The sequence below is a fragment of the Leiobunum rupestre genome, chromosome 6 (assembly GCF_980474605.1).
Source record: "Leiobunum rupestre chromosome 6, qqLeiRupe1.1.hap1, whole genome shotgun sequence".
NCBI lineage: Eukaryota > Metazoa > Arthropoda > Arachnida > Opiliones > Sclerosomatidae > Leiobunum > Leiobunum rupestre.
This window is the reverse complement of record NC_143389.1, coordinates 8,736,754-8,743,786: the sequence shown is the minus strand read 5'-3', so window position 1 is coordinate 8,743,786 and position 7,033 is coordinate 8,736,754.

Sequence of the window (7,033 nt, the reverse complement as noted above, 5' to 3'; positions counted from 1 at the left end):
TTGATTTTAAATCCTAAAAGTTAATTAATTTTACCCAATGACTTAGATGAACACTTCTCTCTATTTCAATTAGGAACTTATACATGAGTATTGATTTTAATCCTAAAAGTTAATTAATTTTACCCAATGACTTAGATGAACACTTATCTCTATTTCAATTAGGAACTTATACATGAGTATTGATTTTAAATCCTAAAAGTTAACTAATTTTACCCAATGACTTAGATGAACACTTATCCCTATTTCAATTAGGAACTTATACATGAGTATTGATTTTAAATCCTAAAAGTTAATTAATTTTACCCAATGACTTAGATGAACACTTCTCTCTATTTCAATTAGGAACTTATACATGAGTATTGATTTTAAATCCTAAAAGTTAATTAATTTTACCCAATGACTTAGATGAACACTTATCTCTATTTCAATTAGGAACTTATATATGAGTATTGATTTTAAATCCTAAAAATTAATTAATTTTACCCAATGACTTAGATGAACACTTATCTCTATTTCAATTAGGAACTTATACATGAGTATTGATTTTAAATCCTAAAAATTAATTATTTTTACCCAATGATTTAGATGAACACTTCTCTCTATTTCAATATGGAACTTATACATGAGTATTGATTTTAAATCCTAAAAATTAATTAATTTTACCCAATGACTTAGATGAACACTTCTCTCTATTTCAATATGGAACTTATACATGAGTATTGATTTTAAATCCTTAAAATTAATTAATTTTACCCAATGACTTAGATGAACACTTCTCTCTATTTCAATATGGAACTTATACATGAGTATTGATTTTAAATCCTAAAAATTAATTAATTTTACCCAATGACTTAGATGAACACTTCTCTCTATTTCAATATGGAACTTATACATGAGTATTGATTTTAAATCCTAAAAATTAATTAATTTTACCCAATGACTTAGATGAACACTTCTCTCTATTTCAAAATGGAACTTATACATGAGTATTGATTTTAAATCCTAAAAATTAATTAATTTTACCCAATGACTTAGATGAACACTTCTCTCTATTTCAATATGGAACTTATACATGAGTATTGATTTTAAATCCTAAAAATTAATTAATTTTACCCAATGACTTAGATGAACACTTCTCTCTATTTCAATATGGAACTTATACATGACTATTGATTTTAAATCCTAAAAATTAATTATTTTTACCAAATGACTTAGATGAACACTTCTCTCTATTTCAATATGGAACTTATACATGAGTATTGATTTTAAATCCTAAAAATTAATTAATTTTACCCAATGACTTAGATGAACACCTCTCTATTTCAATATGGAACTTATACATGAGTATTGATTTTAAATCCTTAAAATTAATTAATTTTACCCAATGACTTAGATGAACACTTCTCTCTATTTCAATATGGAACTTATACATGAGTATTGATTTTAAATCCTAAAAATTAATTAATTTTACCCAATGACTTAGATGAACACTTCTCTCTATTTCAATATGGAACTTATACATGAGTATTGATTTTAAATCCTAAAAGTTAATTAATTTTACCCAATGACTTAGATGAACACTTCTCTCTATTTCAATATGGAACTTATACATGAGTATTGATTTTAAATCCTAAAATTTAATTAATTTTACCCAATGACTTAGATGAACACTTATCTCTATTTCAATTAGGAACTTATACATGAGTATTGATTTTAAATCCTAAAAGTTAATTAATTTTACCCAATGACTTAGATGAACACTTATCTCTATTTCAATTAGGAACTTATACATGAGTATTGATTTTAAATCCTAAAAATTAATTAATTTTACCCAATGACTTAGATGAACACTTATCTCTATTTCAATATGGAACTTATACATGAGTATTGATTTTAAATCCTAAAAATTAATTATTTTTACCCAATGACTTAGATGAACACTTCTCTCTATTTCAATATGGAACTTATACATGAGTATTGATTTTAAATCCTAAAAATTAATTAATTTTACCCAATGACTTAGATGAACACTTCTCTCTATTTCAATATGGAACTTATACATGAGTATTGATTTTAAATCCTAAAAATTAATTAATTTTACCCAATGACTTAGATGAACACTTCTCTCTATTTCAATATGGAACTTATACATGAGTATTGATTTTAAATCCTAAAAATTAATTAATTTTACCCAATGACTTAGATGAACACTTCTCTCTATTTCAATATGGAACTTATACATGAGTATTGATTTTAAATCCTAAAATTTAATTAATTTTACCCAATGACTTAGATGAACACTTATCTCTATTTCAATTAGGAACTTATACATGAGTATTGATTTTAAATCCTAAAAGTTAATTAATTTTACCCAATGACTTAGATGAACACTTATCTCTATTTCAATTAGGAACTTATACATGAGTATTGATTTTAAATCCTAAAAATTAATTAATTTTACCCAATGACTTAGATGAACACTTATCTCTATTTCAATATGGAACTTATACATGAGTATTGATTTTAAATCCTAAAAATTAATTATTTTTACCCAATGACTTAGATGAACACTTCTCTCTATTTCAATATGGAACTTATACATGAGTATTGATTTTAAATCCTAAAAATTAATTAATTTTACCCAATGACTTAGATGAACACTTCTCTCTATTTCAATATGGAACTTATACATGAGTATTGATTTTAAATCCTAAAAATTAATTAATTTTACCCAATGACTTAGATGAACACTTCTCTCTATTTCAATATGGAACTTATACATGAGTATTGATTTTAAATCCTAAAAATTAATTAATTTTACCCAATGACTTAGATGAACACTTCTCTCTATTTCAATATGGAACTTATACATGAGTATTGATTTTAAATCCTAAAAATTAATTAATTTTACCCAATGACTTAGATGAACACTTCTCTCTATTTCAATTAGGAACTTATACATGAGTATTGATTTTAAATCCTAAAAGTTAATTAATTTTACCCAATGACTTAGATGATCACTTATCTCTATTTCAATTAGGAACTTATACATGAGTATTGATTTTAAATCCTAAAAATTAATTATTTTTACCCAATGACTTAGATGAACACTTCTCTCTATTTCAATATGGAACTTATACATGAGTATTGATTTTAAATCCTAAAAATTAATTAATTTTACCCAATGACTTAGATGAACACTTCTCTCTATTTCAATATGGAACTTATACATGAGTATTGATTTTAAATCCTAAAAATTAATGAATTTTACCCAATGACTTAGAGGAACACTTCTCTCTATTTCGATATGGAACTTATACATGAGTATTGATTTTAAATCCTAAAAATTAATTAATTTTACCCAATGACTTAGATGAACACTTATCTCTATTTCAATATGGAACTTATACATGAGTATTGATTTTAAATCCTAAAAATTAATTATTTTTACCCAATGACTTAGATGAACACTTCTCTCTATTTCAATATGGAACTTTTCCATGAGTATTGATTTTAAATCCTAAAAATTAATTAATTTTACCCAATGACTTAGATGAACACTTCTCTCTATTTCAATATGGAACTTATACATGAGTATTGATTTTAAATCCTAAAAATTAATTATTTTTACCCAATGACTTAGATGAACACTTCTCTCTATTTCAATATGGAACTTTTCCATGAGTATTGATTTTAAATCCTAAAAATTAATTAATTTTACCCAATGACTTAGATGAACACTTCTCTCTATTTCAATATGGAACTTATACATGAGTATTGATTTTAAATCCTAAAAATTAATTAATTTTACCAAATGACTTAGATGAACACTTCTCTCTATTTCAATATGGAACTTATACAAGAGTATTGATTTTAAATCCTAAAAGTTAACTAATTTTACCCAATGACTTAGATGAACACTTATCTCTATTTCAATTAGGAACTTATACATGAGTATTGATTTTAAATCCTAAAAGTTAATTAATTTTACCCAATGACTTAGATGAACACTTCTCTCTATTTCAATTAGGAACTTATACATGAGTATTGATTTTAAATCCTAAAAGTTAATTAATTTTACCCAATGACTTAGATGAACACTTCTCTCTATTTCAATTAGGAACTTATACATGAGTATTGATTTTAAATCCTAAAAGTTAATTAATTTTACCCAATGACTTAGATGAACACTTCTCTCTATTTCAATTAGGAACTTATACATGAGTATTGATTTTAAATCCTAAAAGTTAATTAATTTTACCCAATGACTTAGATGAACACTTATCTCTATTTCAATTAGGAACTTATACATGAGTATTGATTTTAAATCCTAAAAATTAATTAATTTTACCCAATGACTTAGATGAACACTTATCTCTATTTCAATATGGAACTTATACATGAGTATTGATTTTAAATCCTAAAAATTAATTATTTTTACCCAATGACTTAGATGAACACTTATCTCTATTTCAATTAGGAACTTATACATGAGTATTGATTTTAAATCCTAAAAATTAATTATTTTTACCCAATGACTTAGATGAACACTTCTCTCTATTTCAATATGGAACTTATACATGAGTATTGATTTTAAATCCTAAAAATTAATTAATTTTACCCAATGACTTAGATGAACACTTCTCTCTATTTCAATATGGAACTTATACATGAGTATTGATTTTAAATCCTAAAAATTAATTATTTTTACCCAATGACTTAGATGAACACTTCTCTCTATTTCAATATGGAACTTATACATGAGTATTGATTTTAAATCCTAAAAATTAATTAATTTTACCCAATGACTTAGATGAACACTTCTCTCTATTTCAATATGGAACTTATACATGAGTATTGATTTTAAATCCTAAAAATTAATTAATTTTACCCAATGACTTAGATGAACACTTCTCTCTATTTCAATATGGAACTTATACATGAGTATTGATTTTAAATCCTAAAAATTAATTAATTTTACCCAATGACTTAGATGAACACTTCTCTCTATTTCAATATGGAACTTATACATGAGTATTGATTTTAAATCCTAAAATTTAATTAATTTTACCCAATGACTTAGATGAACACTTCTCTCTATTTCAATATGGAACTTATACATGAGTATTGATTTTAAATCCTAAAAATTAATTAATTTTACCCAATGACTTAGATGAACACTTCTCTCTATTTCAATATGGAACTTATACATGAGTATTGATTTTAAATCCTACAAATTAATTAATTTTACCCAATGACTTAGATGAACACTTATCTCTATTTCAATATGGAACTTATACATGAGTATTGATTTTAAATCCTAAAAATTAATTATTTTTACCCAATGACTTAGATGAACACTTATCTCTATTTCAATTAGGAACTTATACATGAGTATTGATTTTAAATCCTAAAAGTTAATTAATTTTACCCAATGACTTAGATGAACACTTATCTCTATTTCAATTAGGAACTTATACATGAGTATTGATTTTAAATCCTAAAAATTAATTAATTTTACCCAATGACTTAGATGAACACTTATCTCTATTTCAATATGGAACTTATACATGAGTATTGATTTTAAATCCTAAAAATTAATTATTTTTACCCAATGACTTAGATGAACACTTATCTCTATTTCAATTAGGAACTTATACATGAGTATTGATTTTAAATCCTAAAAATTAATTATTTTTACCCAATGACTTAGATGAACACTTCTCTCTATTTCAATATGGAACTTATACATGAGTATTGATTTTAAATCCTAAAAATTAATTAATTTTACCCAATGACTTAGATGAACACTTCTCTCTATTTCAATATGGAACTTATACATGAGTATTGATTTTAAATCCTAAAAATTAATTATTTTTACCCAATGACTTAGATGAACACTTCTCTCTATTTCAATATGGAACTTATACATGAGTATTGATTTTAAATCCTAAAAATTAATTAATTTTACCCAATGACTTAGATGAACACTTCTCTCTATTTCAATATGGAACTTATACATGAGTATTGATTTTAAATCCTAAAAATTAATTAATTTTACCCAATGACTTAGATGAACACTTCTCTCTATTTCAATATGGAACTTATACATGAGTATTGATTTTAAATCCTAAAAATTAATTAATTTTACCCAATGACTTAGATGAACACTTCTCTCTATTTCAATATGGAACTTATACATGAGTATTGATTTTAAATCCTAAAATTTAATTAATTTTACCCAATGACTTAGATGAACACTTCTCTCTATTTCAATATGGAACTTATACATGAGTATTGATTTTAAATCCTAAAAATTAATTAATTTTACCCAATGACTTAGATGAACACTTCTCTCTATTTCAATATGGAACTTATACATGAGTATTGATTTTAAATCCTACAAATTAATTAATTTTACCCAATGACTTAGATGAACACTTCTCTCTATTTCAATATGGAACTTATACATGAGTATTGATTTTAAATCCTAAAAATTAATTAATTTTACCCAATGACTTAGATGAACACTTCTCTCTATTTCAATATGGAACTTATACAAGAGTATTGATTTTAAATCCTAAAAGTTAACTAATTTTACCCAATGACTTAGATGAACACTTATCTCTATTTCAATTAGGAACTTATACATGAGTATTGATTTTAAATCCTAAAAGTTAATTAATTTTACCCAATGACTTAGATGAACACTTCTCTCTATTTCAATATGGAACTTATACATGAGTATTGATTTTAAATCCTAAAAGTTAATTAATTTTACCCAATGACTTAGATGAACACTTCTCTCTATTTCAATATGGAACTTATACATGAGTATTGATTTTAAATCCTAAAAATTAATTATTTTTACCAAATGACTTAGATGAACACTTCTCTCTATTTCAATATGGAACTTATACATGAGTATTGATTTTAAATCCTAAAAATTAATTAATTTTACCCAATGACTTAGATGAACACTTCTCTCTATTTCAATATGGAACTTATACATGAGTATTGATTTTAAATCCTA